The following is a 19,136-nucleotide window of genomic DNA, read 5'->3' on the forward strand; positions in this document are numbered from 1 at the left end:
TTAGCATTTATATTTCATTGGGAATGTATCCATTATTCTATTTCAAATGTATTGCTTAAGAGAGTGTAGAGGTGTGAAATTAATCAAGCACTGGAGTTTGGAAGGTGTTCATGAACTATGATGAAAAAGAGTATCAAGGTAGGAATCAGAAAGGAATAGACAGAAATCTGCAAGGAAAATTTTGTTACTGTTAAAGGAAGTAACATTTCAGAATTAATCTGTTTCAAGGGACTAATTTAAATAAAGCTTTGTATCCACTTTATCAGGGGTTGATACTGGGCTGTTTGAACTGGGCTGTGCCTATGTTGGTGCCTTGCAGATAGTGTGTCAGATATATAGACAGGCTCATAAATACCAAATTAATCTTAGCAGTATCCTTGAGTGTATAGTCATTTGGACTCAGTGTGTACTATTGAAGAGATACTGGGGAGAAAAGGGACCTATGAAGAGTTCAAGAGTGATTGGGAATAACCTCTGAGTTAGGAGAAATCAAGCAAATCCTACAATGCCTCCTCTATTATCATTTTCTTAGTGCTTCCATTGATCCTCTGAGTCAACACTCATCATGTCAGTGGATGCAGAATCAGTGTATTCAGATACAAGCTATCAACTGCATTACTGATATTTCACTTTCAAAATTAAGGCTAGAAGATTTTGAGTTCTTGCATCTTTCCTAAGAATGACAGTCTTGAGGAGCTCAATTATCCTGTTAAGAGATCCTTGGGAACTGTAAAGCAGAATTAACTACAGCTATAGAAATGTTTGATCATTTTCTTCACTTTTAACTTAATATTTAAGTTCATATCCACTTTATCATCTTTTCAGACCAAAGTTACTTACTGAGAGAAATCAGTTATAGAAATAAAAACATCTTACAGCTTAAACCTGCCAATGATCGGCACGTTGAATAATGTTTGGTTCATGACCTTGAGGCTTTTGGATTTAGCATTTAGTGGGAAGGATTACATAAGATACTATACGTTGTAATCTTCATTGTGAGAGTTATATTTGAACTCATATGTTTCTACTAGTTCTTGGAAGTCACTGTACAGTATTTCAGACAAAATGGATTTCCACAACTCTTTGTATAATGTTTCTACAGTTATGTCAAAATCAAACTTTTTGGATTTACTTTTGATTTGGATAGCTCTCCTTCCAAACCCCGTTTTAGAATTTGAGTTGTTTTTAGCTGATAGAATTTTTTTTTCTTGCTGGCCGTGGACTAGACCAATATATATTGACTTTTAGAAGTTTAAACTTCTGATTCCAGAAAAAACAAAGGGATTTTTGTAATTCAAAGAAAGATATGTTTATGTTTCCTTCTGTTAATTCACCTATCGAAACACATTCACCAGACAGATGTTTCTAGGCAAAAAGCATCAGTTAGTGGTATTTACTACTTTACTCTAAGCTTTATAACAGGAGCATTTTTCAATCAAAGATTGCTCTTTTCCTTGGCAATCATACCTAGCCAAAGTTTAAAGACTGTTAAAAGATCACACAGTAAACTTTAATTTGTAATCAACTATACCCTTTTAAAAGAAGTCTGAAGTAGTCAAAATGCAATGTCAGTGGAAGAAAAAAATCTGATGAGACTGTCTTTGTTTGTATTTCCTGTTTTTGTCTGTCTCAGTTATTCTTCTCTGTACACTAGTCTCTTTGAATATAGTAGCTGGCTGAGTGAGATTCCTGACTTCATAAAACATGGAAACACTTTTAATTTCATAGCAAAATTCCTTGTATTTGGCAGTAGATCATTGAGATGACATTTGGGACAACAAACCTTCAGAAAAAGGCAGAGAAAATGATCAAGGATAAATGAAAGAAGCACTAGGAATCAACACTGAAAAAAATGATTTGGGGGCAAAATAAAGAATGTTTATAATGTGCAAAATGAAATGTCCTTTTTGGAAGCATCTGTAAATTCTATATTTCATTATGAAATAATCCCATCATTAGATATCAGAGCATTTTTTTCCTGATTGATAATAAATTCCATTTTAAATTATTTCATTTTTCCTGGTACTGTATGATTTTAATTTAGAATGAGTTTAAGATATTTGGACAGTCTCAAAGTAGTGGCTATAAATTTTCTCTTCACAAAAAGAATTCTCTTCCTTGGCTTTCCTCCCTTAATGCATTTTCTAACCACCTCAGTTGGAGTGGACCCTGCCTGTACTGTCTTAGAACAGTTATTTTAAACAACTCACCTGCATTTGGTATGTACTTCTATATAAAATAAGTATTTATATGCATATGTTACCTATCCTCTCTCTCTGACCCACATGAAGTACCAAGCAACCTGGGATTGGTCCTCTTTCAAAAAGTAAGTAAATTAGTAAATAAATTAATATACCAATGGTCATTGACTAGATCTTGTTAAATTTTGTAAAACTTGTAGCACCTATGGAAGCAATGAAGCTCAACAGAGATACTGTTACAGTGCCCTAACCCCACTCCCAATCTATCCTCCCTGTCGCTTAATGCCTAAGTTACTGATCTCATACACAAACCCTTTAATATTATTCCCCTACTTAAAATTCTTTAATAGCTATTCATATCTTTGTGGATAAAGTTCTAACTCAGCTCAAGGAACAAAGCTTCCATTGATGTGGACCTACCTAGGTCTCTGGCCCTATCCCAAGCTACTGTTCCAGTGCACGCCCTACATCCCCAGATATGTAAAAGCTATTCTGAGTTTCTTAAATGCTCTCTTTAGGCTCTTTCACTACTCTGAGCCATTCTGTGTGTTGTTCCCTTAGCACAGAATATTTATCTCCTTCTAAATACTTTGTATCCTTCAAACTTCACTGTAACTTTTTCCAAGATGCCCCAGCTTGCCTATTGAATTTGGTTCCCTTGTATAGCCTTCTCCTAGAATATTCTTTATATGTATCTTTTGTCAATATTTTGTAATATAATATAGTTGTTGGGTGTTTTTTTGAGAATTTAAAAAATTTTAATGCAGTTCAAGTCAGTGTGCTGTACACACTTAGCAGAGTACAGTCACATAATAGGTTCTTGATAAATAATGTTACTAAATAAAAACTATATTTTGCATAAATCAAAACATAGCAGTGGGGGCTTCCCTGGTGGCGCAGTGGTTGAGAGTCCGCCTGCCGATGCAGGGGACACGGGTTTGTGCCCCGGTCCGGGAAGATCCCACATGCCGCAGAGTGGCTGGGCCCATGAGCCTGCGCGTCCAGAGCCTGTGCTCCACAGCGGGAGAGGCCACAACAGTGAGAGGCCCGCGTACCGCAAAAAAAAAGAAAAAAAACATAGCAGTGATTCAATAAGTAACTCTCAGAAAAGAATAGAACACTATAATGGTATGTGAAATGCTGTTATAAATAAATAAATATAGTTATTAATTATATAATCTAATTGTTTTTAGTGTAATATGTGGGATTTGGGAAAGAAATGCTATTGCTTTTAACTTAGCTTGAATGCTGCTACTGAAACCTTACCTGCCACAGGACATGGGACCCAGAATAATGACCCATTGTGTCCTATTCTACGTATAACTCCAGCACTGTAGGACCTGGATCTTCACATTATTCTCCTTTACTAGTTGTAAAATCTACTATTCTCTGTGCTATAGACTATGTGTGTCTCCCCCAAATCCATATGTTCAAACCTAATCTTCAATGTGATGTTATTTGGAGGTATGGTCTTCCGGAGGTGATTAGGTCTTAAGGGTAGAGCCCTCATTAATGAGATTAATGCCCATACAAAAAAGACTCAGAGAAATCCCTGGTCCCTTTTGCCATGTGTAGGCTGAAAAAATGGTCATCTATGAACCAGGAGGCAGGACCTTACCAAATACCAAATCTGCTGGCTCTTTGATCTTGGACTTTTCAGCCTCCAGAACTGTGAGAAATAGATCTCTGTTGTTTATAAACCACCGTCTAGGGTATTGTTATATTAACCCAAATGACTAAGACTACCCTGACTGTCTTTATCTCTTTGAACCTCTCCTGAAAACATCCCATTTTGTCAAGCTAGTTTGCCCATGAATAAAGTACTTTAGAGTTGTTTAGCTGTTGATTGTTCACATAAAAATGGGAAATAAATACTATTTAGATTGTCAAATTGTTAATATTAAATTGAAAAATAAGGTGTCATTTTTAGCAAGAGCAGATGTTTGGGGCACATCTTTTTCAGTGCATCTGTTTATTAATGAGGGGTTAGTTAGAGCTTTGTGAACATGCGGCTTTATTTATTTAAAAAAAAATCCACTGGCTTTCAATTTACATCATAACAAAAGTGTGTATAATGTGGCAGAACTGTTTTATGTGATTAAGAACTGTTTATTCTGGATTTATAATTAATTTAATTGTAACATCTAGAGGACTGCAATTTTGAAAAACTTTCAATCCTGATTGCCTATTATTCAAGTGACAACAGTGAAATAAAGTGACACTATGATAAATGGAAACGTAACAAGCAGTTGTCCTGAGTTAATAACATTTTGAAAGAAAAATCTATAAAATTTTTATGTAAATCATATGTATTGTATTTAATATATACAAATAAAATAGTTTTGCCTTCAAGTTTTGCATCAGAGGTAGAAAGTTCACAATTTAATAAACATCTTACAAATGTATTTTCATTATTTAAAACCAGCTTGAGATATTCCCTATCTTGATAAAAATAGAGTGAGGAAAAGACCTAATTCAGTTGCTCCATCAAATGATTTCCTTAAACCCAGGTCCCATTTGAGGTCAGTGACACACCTTCATTTGTTTGAACTATGGTTTTTACAAAATTCAATCAAACATTAAAAGGAAGTACTTAATTAGTTATGCTGCACTAACAAAGAAAAATTATTACACCATACTAACCTATGTTATAGCAAAACCCTGACCCCACAAAAATGATTGGTGCCATTAATGAGATTGATTGAAATACATAGGAATTATAAGTCAAAGAACTGGTGAATAGAAAGCCATCAAATTCAGACTGCATTATTTTTCTACTCAGATGCTACACTAAGATTCCATATAAACTTATTTCCAAACCTGAATTGTATTGTAGAAAGTGTTAATAAAATGGATATGGAATAAATGCATAGTTTCCACTTCCATTTAGTTAAATGCACTTCAATAAATTATAGCCAGTAAGTAGTTTTTAATTCAAATATAACATCTTTGCCAACTGAAATCCTTAGATGTAAAGATTTCTAAAACAAAAATCTGTTTGTGGGATAAACAAGATGAGATTCTGACCAATTATTCCCACCAAATGCCCAAATCCAAATTTTAGTGTAATTGCTCTCAGATTACTGCAGGAAAATTTAAAAATAGGGAAAAGTGGAAAAGAACTTTAAAAAAAAAAACCCATAAGTAACTACTATTCACATTTTTATATTTTCTTCCTATCATTTTGTATGAAAATGATTTTTATTATTTTTGCTCTCTAAAAGATATTTTTATTAGGCTTTGTCCAAAACATGTGAAATGACTTGATCTTTCTTACATAAAAACACCTTTGAGTTCTTAGTATTTTTGTATTAGATCATAATTATAGAAATTGGAAACTTCCTGCAAAACAAGTAAGGTACATACCACGTTTCTATTTTTGACTAATCATTCTTTATTTCTTCCTAGATTAAAGTTGGTGATAGCTTCACAAATAAACTCTAGTGACTAACTGGCCATATATTACATTATAGATTCTCCTCCTATGTCAGACCATTCACAGAATGTCAAAAAGTGTATAAAAATATTTTATTTTTCACTTGGGATAAATCATGAAAATATTTCTAAGGTTTACATAGACTTTGAACATATAGGATTAAATATTGTAGTATTACATAGGAAGCTCATGAGTTTAATACACAACATCTTCTGAAAATCAGCACAAGAAAACCCACCATGTAAGGTAAACAATAAACCTATGTATTATTCACTGATGGGAGAGCGGAAATTTAGAGAAAGCTCACATTATAGAACTCTGAATTATGCCTACCTTTTATAGGCACACTCTCTGATAATACATTTTCAGGTTTTTATACATGATTGTAAATATTGATCTTTTCTTTTACAATTAAAATCAATTGGCTCAAGTCTAGTGAAAATATAAATGAAGTTAACTTGCAGCTTTTAGGCTACTAGTGGTTTCAAACTTGGATCAAATTTAATTTTATGAGGTCTTTTTCATGACTAGGATGTAGTATTAGCATTTCCATGATTTAGTTACAATTAAAGATGAATATAGCATTAAATTCAAGTTATTGTGTAAATTCTGCTGCTCAAAAGTGGCAACAAGTCATCTGATTAGGGCAAACATCACTTTATGATAACTGAAAATAATTAATTATTAACTGAATTTTCAAAAATACAAATTGTGCATGTGCTTTAGAGATGCCATATGAAATGTATATAATTCTGAGTTGTTCAAAAATAGATTATATGAGTCAGAGACCTTGGAAGAAGTATTGTATAAGGATTTTAAAATAAGTCATACAAAAGTCAAGGGGCTTTGTATTGATAAAAGTTTGTTACTGGGAGAGAGGAAGTACAGCTTGATAATTCAGAGTGCGGACTCAGCAACTAGACTGCTTGGGATTAGATGTTGGCTATTCCACCTTATGGCTATGTGAACTGGGGCGATTTGATTAATTTCTCTACTTCTCAGTTTCCTTATTGTAAAATGGGAGTAATAACAAAACTTATAAGGAGGTGTGAGAAATAACTGATGCGTATAGAAAGCACTTACGAGTGCTGAACACACCGTGAACACACAGTAAGTGCTAGCTTATTATTATATGTGATGAAAATATTAGTCTTTCTGAATCCTGTTTCAATTATTCCAACTACTACTTATTTGTCACTTTGCCTATGTTGCTTTGAACTATTTATTGTTCTATGTATAAATACCTTTTTTCATATATATATATATCTCTCCACATAAATCTGTGTGTATGTTTGTGTATAAAATAAATTCCATGAGAGGAGAAAGATGACATTTACTCATTTTACCTATTTGTGTTTGCAGTAGTTACCAACTACACATATAAGCATTTTTGCTGATTATTATGGTGACATATTCAAGTCTAGTATTTTCCTCCTGTGGAAACTCAGAAAATACCCATCTTACAATAGAAAAAAAAATAAATTCCATCTCCAGAAAATTTTTTTTAAAAATTTATTTTTAATCTCGTAAGAGCTTCCTGAATATTGATATATCATAAAAATAATTAAGAAAGTATTTAAAAATAAAAACAAATATGGATCACTTCCCTTTAAAATTACTAAATTTTATGTTGATAAAATGTCACTAAGCTTTTTGTTCTACAGGGAAACCTACTTGTTTATTTTCCTGTTTACTCCCTTTACTCACATAAAATTTACATGAGGCATTTAGTAGATGCTTAATAAATAAAAATCATCATAACACTGACACGGGTTACAACTTTTCTAAAATTAAAAGTATTGCAAATAATTTAATCTTCCTCTACCCTGGAAATAAAGGTTATAGATGATTTTCTCAGAGAATTTTTTGAAATTCCTATAGTGCTCATTGGAATTGGAGGGCATTAAGCTTGTGAAAGGACTGCAAGATTGTCACTGCTTACCTTTCTGTTAATATATGTAAACAGTTATCTGTAGCATCTAACCTTTACCAAAGTGTTCATCTTGCAGTAATTTGGACATGTAGCACTCCATATAGAGTCATTCATTGTCTAGTATGTTAGTGGATGATGTATATTTTGTAGTTAATGGAGTTGAATAGATCTCCACATTTCACAGCTCAGTGAATGTGTGCTCCATTTTCTTCCTGGCTTCTGCTGCTAGATTTTTTTTTTTTAAGAAAGCAGTTTTATACATTAAAGATAAATTCATGACTTTGAGAAACGAGTAAAATCTGCTTAGAAATGATCACAGCAGACTGGAAAGTTATGATTAGAATCATATAATTATTTATGCTAACATAACCACTGGACCAAATTCCTTGACATTTTAAAATCATTTAATTATTTCTTAATTAGAAATGGTGTGTGAAGTGAGAACTCACAGTTTGCAATTGTGTTCACTATAAGGAATTCTTGAGTCGCTGACTAAGAATAAATGGATATAATATTAGTATACCAAGAAGTCAAAGATGTCCCAGGTAGCCATCTAATATAAATTGAGTGTGTGTTTACTCCACCTTGATATGATAACATTTGAAAAATATCATCAGAAACGCCATGATTTTTTCCTGATATTTAAACTTCCCATTTCCAAGACTAATAGTTTAAGAACTTTGAATAATCACATGGATTCGGTCACCAAAATAATTCTATGTTAGCTTTACATAGTATTTCACAAGTGATAAAAAATTTTCACAGATATCAATAGTAATTTTATTTTCACAAAAGACAGAGAAATGACATATTATCATTACTCCACAAATAAGAAAACTAAGTCTAAGCATTCCTATGAATTATAATAGAAGATTAAAGTACCTTAAGTGCATGGATTTAGAATCATAACTGGATATTTCTCCCAGATCTGAAAGGCTAGTACAACGTGGTTGGAAGTAACAATGGAAAAGAAGATCCAAGAATTGGCAACCCATGAGACGACGACCCAAAATCCAACCTCCCACCTGTTTTTTGTAAATAAAGTTTTATTAAAACACAACCACGTCCATTCCCTTAAGCACTGTCTGCAACTGCTTTCATGCTACAATAGCAGAGTTGAGTAGCTGCAACAGAGACCACACAGATTGCAAAGCTGAAAATATTTACTATCTATCCCTTTATCTTTCTAGAGCTTGCCAATCCCTATTCTAAACCAAAGAGATTGTCTATACCATGAAAGGTACTCGGGGCAGAATCTAGAGACCATGAGGAAGCCCTGAATATCAAATAAAAAAATAGAACCAGGTTGAAGTAGATGCTTGACTGTCCCTAGTGTATTTCAATGAACTAAAAGTACTGTAGATGAGAGCTAAAGAGGGAACATAGAACTGGGGAAGAAAAGCCAAATCTGCAATCATTTTATCTCTATCATATATTTAATAAATCTTTTTGAATTTCTCATAAGTGTAGATTATTCTACGCATTAGGCATTAATCTATGAATGACCTTCTTAACTGGGTATTTTAATGATCTTCCAAGTACAGGTATTTGAGGATAATAATAACATGAACAAGCAAGTATTAATTAAAGCAGTGGAGGAAAGCTACAGTGCGGATATCAAAAACCCTCATCAACTGACATTAGTATCTTTGCTTCCTTAGATAACCTCACTTTATTTCTTATCAGGCCAGATATTCTTTCAGGCAAAGGAAAGAATCAGATACAGCTGCTCTGCAAAATGGCTGCTAAATCTGTATACTAGTATTTCAAAGAGGAAGCTACAATCCAACACAGAAAGTCTCAAGGGAAGGTGAAAACAGTGACTTAGCTAATATGCTTACCTTAACCAGATCTTAACTGGTTAAGAAAATATATAAGGAAGATAAATAGCTGGTGGATTGGGAGGACAATTGATTATCCTGAAAATGTATTCACATCTATTCATCCTTTTATTAAAAAATTTTGTTTTTAACATCTTCCCTGTTCATGGTGCTTACTTGGCATTATGGAGAAAGAGAAATTCATACCCTCAAGAATCACAAAATTTAAGGGAGAAGACAGACACCTATATGAATAACTTTATTATAATATAATTATCTCTATTACTGATGGAGTTTGTGAATGGACATGAAGACAGAAGAAACAAATCATCATAACCCATATGTGTAACTAACATTGTCTGGATCCAAGACACCATGTCCAAATGGCAGGAAACAGAAATTATTGGTGTAGTGTAGCCAGGGTGAGACAGAGTTGTTGTTGTTTTTTTTTTTAATGTGGGCCCCTATCTTCTTCTTCTTTTTTTTTCTTTTTTTAACATCTTTATTGGAGTATAATTGCTTTACAGTGGTGTGTTTCTGCTTTATAACAAAGTGAATCAGTTATACATATACATATGTTCCCATATCTCTTCCCACTTGCGTCTCCCTCCCTCCCACCCTCCCTATCCCACCCCTCTAGGTGGTCACAAAGCACCGAGCTGATCTCCCTGTGCTATGCGGCTGCTTCCCACTAGCTATCTATTTTACATTTGGTAGTGCCATGCCACTCTTTCACTTTGTTACAGCTTACCCTTCCCCCTCCCCATATCCTCAAGTCCATTCTCTAGTAGGTCTGTGTCTTTATTCCTGTCTTGCACCTAGGTTCTTCAGGACCTTTTTTTTTTAGATTCCATATATACGTGTTAGCATATGGTATTTGTTTTTCTCTTTCTGACTTACTTCACTCTGTATGACAGACTCTAGGTCCATCCACCTCACTACAAATAATTCAATTTCATTTCTTTTTATGGCTGAGTAATATTCCATCATATATATGTGCCACATCTTCTTTATCCATTCATCTTGATGAACACTTAGGTTGCTTCCATGTCCTGGCTATTGTAAACAGAGCTGCAATGAACATTTCGGTACATGAGTCTTTTTGAATTACGGTTTTCTCAGGGTATATGCCCAGTAGTGGGGTTGCTGGGTCATATGGTAGTTCTATTTGTAGTTTTTTAAGGAACCTCCATACTGTTCTCCATAGTGGCTGTATCAGTTTATATCCCCACAAGTAGTGCAAGAGGGTTCCCTTTTCTCCACACCCTCTCCAGCATTTATTGTTTCTAGATTTTTTGATGATGGCCATTCTGACTGGTGTGAGATGATATCTCATTGTAGTTTTGATTTGCATTTCTCTAATGATTAATGAGGTTGAGCATTCTTTCATGTGTTTGTTGCCCATCTGTATGTCTTCTTTGGAGAAATGTCTATTTAGGTCTTCTGCCCATTTTTGGATTGGGTTGTTTGTTTTTTTGATATTGAGCTGCATGAGCTGCTTATATGTTTTGCAGATTAATCCTTTGTCAGTTGCTTCATTTGCAAATATTTTCTCCCATTCTGAGGGTTGTCTTTTGGTCTTGTTTATGGTTTCCTTTGCTGTGCAAAAGCTTTGAAGTTTCATTAGGTCCCATTTGTTTATTTTTGTTTTTATTTCCATTGCTCTAGGAGGTGGGTCATAAAGAATCTTGCTGTGATTTATGTCATAGACTGTTCTGCCTATGTTTTCCTCAAAGAGTTTTATAGTGTCTGCCCTTACATTTAGGTCTTTAATCCATTTTGAGTTTATTTTTGTGTATGGTGTTAGGAAGTGATCCAATTTCATACTTTTACATGTAGCTGTCCAGTTTTCCCAGCACCACTTATTGAAGAGGCTGTCTTTTCTCCACTGTATATTCTTGCCTCCTTTATCAAAGATAAGGTGACCATATGTGCGGGGGTTTATCTATCCTGTTCCATTGATCTATATTTCTGTTTTTGTGCCAGTACCATACTGTCTTGATTACTGTAGCTTTGTAGTATAGTCTGAAGTCAGGGAGCCTGATTCCTCCAGCTCCGTTTTTCTTTCTCAAGATTGCTTTGGCTATTTGGGGTCTTTTGTGTTTCCATACAAATTGTGAAATTTTTTGTTCTAGTTCTGTGAAAAATGCTAGTGGTAGTTTGATATGGATTACACTGAATCTGTAGATTGCTTTGGGTAGTATAGTCATTTTCACAATGTTGATTCTTCCAATCCAAGAACATGGTATATCTCTCCATCTATTTGTATCATCTTTAATTTCTTTCATCAGTGTCTTATAATCTTCTTCATACACGTCTTTTGTCTCCTTAGGTAGGTTTATTCCTAGATATTTTATTCTTTTTGTTGCACTGGTAAATGGGAGTGTTTTCTTGATTTCACTTTCAGATTTTTCATCATTAGTGTATAGGAATGGTAGAGATTTCTGTGTATTAATTCTGTATCCTGATACTTTACCAAATTCATTGATTAGCTCTAGTAGTTTTCTGGTAGCATCTTTAGGATTCTCTGTGTATACTATTGTCATCTGCAAACAGTGACAGTTTTACTTCTTCTTTTCCAATTTGGATTCCTTTTATTTCTTTTTCTTCTCTGATTGTTGTGGCTAAAACTTCCAAAACTATGTTGAATAATAGTGGTGGGCAAGCTTGTCTTGTTCCTGATTTTACTGGAAATGGTTTCAGTTTTTCACCATTAAGGGCAATGTTGGCTGTGGGTTTGTCATATATGACCTTTATTATGTTGAGGAAAGTTCCCTCTATGCCTACTTTCTGGAGGGTTTTTATCATAAATGGGTGTTGAATTTTGTCGAAAGCTTTTGAGACAGAGTATTTTATAAATACATTCAACATAGTTCAATGAAGAATGTTCAGTCAAGAAATTCAACTTTAATTAGTGAAATGGTAATATTAGAACCACTGAAATCAAAGAAGGACTCATGCATAATTGTTTTGGAGCCCAAATTAGAGTCTCTGGTTTCTTCTTCTGTTCTTCAATCCCAGAGTTTTGCATTAAATTATATTCCCTTCATTGACTTACATCAGATAAAATGCTGTCCCCGTTTTGATGGCAGCAGCTGAATTAGCAACTCAAGCAGAGCTTTTAGGCCATTCCTTCACAAGGCTTAACTGTGCGGGGAGAGTGGTTAGGGCTATAGTCTTGTTCTCAGACATGAATCTATTAATATATGAAAATCACCTTTAAGTTCTTCACCAATAAACATAATGAAATGTGCTTAATATATAAAAGACTATTTTTAAAGAACTTATTTTCATAATTTTGTCCTTTGGATTTATATTGATTATCTTGGCCTCAGTTTCTCTGTAAAACAATTAAGTTGGATGAGGTGGCCTGTAAAGTCCCTCTCAGCTCTACAAGTATATGCTTTTATATAACGTTCCTCAAGAGACAAGTCTCTGTTGAATTTAACTGTGACCTAATTGATTCACTGGTCATGGTTTCCTGTCCCAGAGGAATATAAATGGGTAGTTTGTTTTTATTAATTCCTTTTATATTAGTTTTATATCCAGTAACATTTGATAGTGATAATTGTAACAGTTGACCAAGAGGATCTAATATCTAAAACTTCTTGGAAAGTCTTCCACTTGCTATTTCCTGAAATGGTGATATTTTCCTAGCCTTCCTTAGTGGAGTATGTTAAAGTACTAAGGAAATAGCATTATCTGAAATGTGATATCTTCAAGAGAAATATGATTTGACTGTCCTATAATGATCATTAATTAATATAGATCAATTTCTTTTGATAGTGATATTAGAGTTAACTCTTGGGCACAAAATATATGTTTAATCAAGGAAGTTAAAAAATTATCTGAAATTTCATTTTAGAGGAGCAGAAAACTCCACAATGTCTATCTTGTATTTTATACCCTTCAGTAAATCAGACCACTGACATCAGTGTTATGGCAAGGTAAGTTAGGAACTAAAAATGTGCAGAGTACCATACAACTATCAATTCGCTCGTATGGAAAAAACACAGCTGTGTTTACTTACACATGGGGTAAACTGAGGCTAGAGCTAATTGGGAAGAGGGCTAAGGCTAGCCTTTAAATCAACAGGGCTCAAATTATTATATTTGTTGAACCCAAATGAATCTTCATTAAGAAAATGTAATGTACTGAAAATATTTCACAAATTTAATTTTTCTCTCATCAACACACAGAACATTTACAAACTGAACAACTTGCAGGTTTAAATAGATGGAAATGAATTAGTGTAAAAAAGAGAAAAGGTCAAGCACACTATATGTTCATTTTTACAATCTCTTAACAAAATGAACATTTTAAATGTATCTTTTGTCTTTGACTAGGAAAAAGAGAAAGACGAGGAAATTAATATTTTTGTAATATAGATGTCATCTTATATTTCATGCCTGACTCATTTGAAAATGTAGATTAATTTGCAAACAATTTAGAAAGCTGAACTATTGAATTAGGTCCTCTAAGATTTAGGATTTGTCATCTTTTAAAGTTGACACCCAGTGAGAGCTTGTCAATTACAGAGAAGTGAAATGAAGTGAAAATAAGTCTCATCTTCATCTTCTTGTTATATGCTTGGTTGGTTATAGAGAGACACCATTTACAAGCTCAAAATAATTATTCAGAAAGTTACGCTTCACTTTAAAACCAAATTTAAGCAGGAAAAAAGTGCCATTCCATGATAGTTATTTTATTCAGTGGGTGGAGAGTAGGAAATGCTATATGGCCTCGTAAGGCCAATGGTTAGACTGTCTTTCATGTCTTTCCACTTCTTCTCATGTTGGTGATAAATAGAGATGACTCCAGATTATTGCTTTAAAAACAAACAACCTACTTACATACTGCTCTCTTACTGATCAATGAAAGTGAGAATTTAAGAGAAATAATTATAATGTTATTTACATGTTTTATCAATGTGCGAATTGAAACACTCATGGCAATTCCACTCCTTCCCTGACCTCACCTTTTAATTGCTTTTTATTCCACCTATACACACTAATAACATAATACCTTAATATCTTGTTAGATTCAAAAAATGAATTATTTGTTGTAGTTAATAGATAAATTTAGAAAGCCATACTTCAGTGAAACTATGCACAATCTAACTTCTGGCTTTGATCTCAATATCTACTGCTAATGGGCAGTTATCTTGGGAAATGGATTAGTATTTAGTAAACATAGCACTCCAATAAATTCATTCTCAACTTGTGCTCAACCCAGAGACTCTAAGCAGACTTTGAGTACCCTCCTCTGAGAATGACTGGTAGGGATTAATATAACCAAAGTGTCATTCGAAGTTGGGCAGCAGAAAGAAGCATGTTCTAATAGTATTTTCTTCTTTCCTGCACCCTCTTAAGACCTTTGAACACCACATGCTCTTCCTTCCTAGAGGAGAGGAAAGAAAGAAGGGCTAGACAGAGTGTCAGAAGAGGTGTGTGATAAATTTTAAGTCTTTCAGAATAAAGAATTGAGACACCATTTCTCCTCCCTGCCTCATCTAAAGCCCCCAGGCTAACCTTAGTTCCATCACAGTGGGAGGGCAAAAGTCCCAAGAGCATTATTTGATACTTAAACACCTGCTCCTTCTTTTTTTAAAAAAAATGATACATGATGTTTGACATCACCTCATAGATATGATTTGGCAAAACCAGCAATCTATCTATCTAAATTCTGTTCATTTCTCAAGGCCATGCTGAAGTCTTTTTTATGGTCCCTTTTGACCATGACAGTGATAGTTTTTTGCCTTGTCTCAAAGTCTGTGACACTGTTTACAGTACTGTTTGGGACTTTTTTGTCAATTGCTGTGTACTGATGCTTATCTTAAAATAATTACAAAAGTAATAAAATAACATTAAAGTGCTTGAAAAATAGAGAAGAACATCATAATTCAATGCCCAAATCCAATAACTATGATCAATTATATATAGATTTTTCCTATTTTTTATAAGCGTATTTTATCTGTTTGCAAAAATACTATGTATATAGGTTTTTACACTGAGCTTTTATTGAATATTTAGTCATAAGTTCTTCTCTACATCACAACAGTCTATAAAGATTTCTGGCGAATATTCCATTAAGTGGATATATCAAGATTTATTTAACTATACACTACTGTAATGCCAGTAAACTATTTACAGTATTGTTATTATATCCCATGTCATTTCAGATATCTATATGATTATGACTTTTTAAATATTTAGATTATTTTTAGATAAATTCTCAGAAGGGAAATTAGTGGCAAAAAAGATGTAAACATTAATAATGTAATTGAAAGACTATAAGCTTTAGAGCCATACACCTGGATACAAATTTTAATTCACTCATTTATGTGGCCTTAGGGCTATAATTTAATCCCTCGCAGACCAGTTTCTTACTGTATAATTGGATAATACCACCTACTACATACCTTTTTTTTTTTAAGATTAAGAATAATATGTTAAAATTTGGCACAAAGTAAAGCTTAATAAAGAGTGGTCATTATTATTTTTTTTCCTACTATTCAAGTTATGTTAGATGACAAAAAAAAGCAAATGACATTGCATCAGATCTTAAATCAGTATGTTTGTATATGTAGTTTATATACACACATAGTTATAGATATCTAGAGTATTGTCACAAAAATATTACACAAAGAAGTTATAAAGATTAAAAAAGATAAAACTTTGAATTCAAAATAAGCAAAGGTCATCAACATGTCATTCAAAGAGAGAATTCACTACTAAGTATAGACTCATTCTAGCAATCAAAAGCATGCAAATTAAAACACTATGGTACCATTTTTTATCTCAGCCAACTTGGTAAAGCTGTCACTCTTTGCAAATGACATTATATTATACACAGAGAATCTAAAGATGCTATCAGAAAATGACTAGAGCTAATCAATAAATTTGGTAAAGTATCAGGATACAGAATGAATGCACAGAAATCTCTTACATTCCTAAACACTAATGATGAAGAATCTGAAAGAGAAATTAAGGAAACACTCCCATTTACGACTGCAACAAAAAGAATAATATACCTAGGAATAAACCTACCTAAGGAGGGCTTCCCTGGTGGTGCAGTGGTTGAGAGTCCACCTGCCAATGCGGGGGACGTGGGTTCATGCTCCAGTCCGGGAGGGTCCCGCGTGCCGCGGAGTGGCTGGGCCGTGGGCCATGGCCGCTGGGCCTGCGCGTCCGGAGCCTGTGCTCTGCAGCGGGAGAGGATACAAAAGTGAGAGGCCCGTGTACCACAAAAATACAAAAAAAACAAACCAAACAAAAAACCTACCTAAGGAGACAAAACACCTGTATGCAGAAAACTATAAGACAATGATGAAAGAAATTAAACATGATACAAACAGATGGAGAGATATACCATGTTTTGAATTGGAGGAATCAACATTGTGAAAATGACTATACTATCAAAAGCACTCTACAGATTCAGTGCAAACCCTATCAAACTACCAATGTCATTTTTCACGGAACTAGAACAAAAAATTTCACAATTTGCATGGAAACGCAGAAGACCCCGAATACCCAAAGTAATCTTGAGAAAGAAAAACGGAGCTGGAGGAATCAGGATCCCTGACTTCAGACTCTACTACAAAGCTACAGTAATCAAGACAGTATGGTACTGACACAAAAACAGAAAGATAGATCAATGGAACAGGATAGAAAGCCCAGAGGTAAACCCACGCACATATGGTCACCTTATCTTTGATAAAGGAGGCAGGAATGTACAGTGGAGAAAGGACAGCCTCTTCAATAAGTGGTGCTGGGAAAACTGGACAAGTACATGTAAAAGTATGAGATTAGATCACTCCCTAACACCGTACGCAAAAATAAGCTCAAAATGGATTAAAGACCTAAATGTAAGGGCAGAAACTATCAAACTCTTCGAGGAAAACATAGGCAGAACACTCTATGACATAAATCACAGCAAGATCCTTTTTGACCCACCTCTTAGAGAAATGAAAATAAAAACAAAAATAAACAAATGGGACCTAATGAAACTTCAAAGCTTTTGCACAGCAAAGGAAACCATAAACAAGACAAAAAGACAACCCTCAGAATGGGAGAAAATATTTGCAAATGAAGCAACTGACAAAGGATTAATCTCCAAAATTTATAAGCAGCTCATGCAGCTCAATAACAAAAAACCAAACAACCCAATCCAAAAATGGGCAGAAGACCTAAATAGATATTTCTCCAAAGAAGATATACAGACTGCCAACAAACACATGAAAGAATGCTCAACCTCATTAATCATTAGAGAAATGCAAATCAAAACGACAATGAGATATCATCTCACACCAGTCAGAATGGCCATCATCAAAAAATCTAGAAACAATAAATGCTGGAGAGGGTGTGGAGAAAAGGGAACCCTCTTGCACTGCTGTTGGGAATGTAAATTGATACAGCCACTGTGGAGAACAGTATGGAGGTTCCTTAAAAAACTACAAATAGAACTACCATATGACCCAGCAACCCCACTACTGGGCATATACCCTGAGAAAAGCATAACTGAAAAAGAGTCATGTACCAAAATGTTCATTGCAGCTCTATTTACAATATTCGGAGATGGAAACAACCTAAGTGTCCAACATCAGATGGATGCATAAAGAAGATGTGGCACATATATACAATGGAATATTACTCAGCCATAAAAAGAAACGAAATTGAGCTATTTGTAATGAGGTGGATAGACCTAGAGTCTGTCATACAGAGTGAAGTAAGTCAGAAAGAAAAAGACAATTACCATATGCTAACAGATATATATTGAATTTAAGAAAAAAAATGTCATGAAGAACCTAGGGGTAAGACAGGAATAAAGACACAGACCTACTAGAGAATGGACTTGAGGATATGGGGAGGGGGAAGGGTAAGCTGTGACAAAGCGAGAGAGAGGCTTGGACATATATACACTACCAAATGTAAGGTAGATAGCTAGTGGGAAGCAGCCGCATAGCACAGGGAGATCAGCTCGGTGCTTTGTGACCGCCTGGAGGGGTGGGATAGGGAGGGTGGGAGGGATGGAGATGCAAGAGGGAAGAGATATGGGAACATATGTATATGTATAACTGATTCACTTTGTTATAAAGCAGGAACTAACACACCATTGTAAAGCAATTATACTCCAATAAAGATGTAAAAAAAAAAAAGAAGATGTGGCACATATATACAATGGAGTATTACTCAGCCATAAGAAGAAACGAAATTGAGTTATTTGTAGTGAGGTGGATGGACCTATAGAGTATCATATAGAGTGAAGTAAGTCAGAAAGAGAAAAACAAATACCATATGCTAACACATACATATGGAATCTAAAAAAAGAAAAATATGGTTCTGAGGAACCTAGGGGCAGGACAGGAATAAAGATGCAGATGTAGAGAATGGACTTGAGGACACGGGGAGGCGGAAGTGTAAGCTGGGAAGAAGTGAGAGCGTGGCATGGACATATATACACTACCAGATGTAAAACAGATAGCTAGTGGGAAGCAGCTGCATAGCACAGCGAGATCAGCTTGGTGCTTTGTGACCACCTAGAGAGGTGGGAGAGGGAGGATGGGATGGAGATACAAGAGGGAGGAGATATTGGGATATATGTATATGTATAGCTGATTCATTTTGTTATAAAGAGAAACTAACACACCATTGTAAAGCAATTATACTCCAATAAAGATGTTGAAAGAAAAAAATACTCTTTCAGAGAAATAAAAAAGACTAAATACTTCTCAACTAATTGTATGA

At 34.4% G+C, this 19,136-nt stretch overlaps 1 long non-coding RNA gene across 1 annotated transcript in view; it reads right to left on the bottom strand.

Moving 5' to 3' along the window:
* LOC307182053 overlaps positions 1-19,136 on the bottom strand; it is a 328,436-nt gene that overhangs the window by 180,927 nt on the left and 128,373 nt on the right. Inside the window, exon 3 of the long non-coding RNA XR_013827105.1 lies at positions 16,440-16,594. This is a non-coding gene — a long non-coding RNA (uncharacterized lncRNA). The remainder of the gene's footprint in view (positions 1-16,439; positions 16,595-19,136) is intronic.

This window comes from Stenella coeruleoalba, assembly GCF_951394435.1.
Source record: "Stenella coeruleoalba genome assembly, chromosome: 2".
NCBI lineage: Eukaryota > Metazoa > Chordata > Mammalia > Artiodactyla > Delphinidae > Stenella > Stenella coeruleoalba.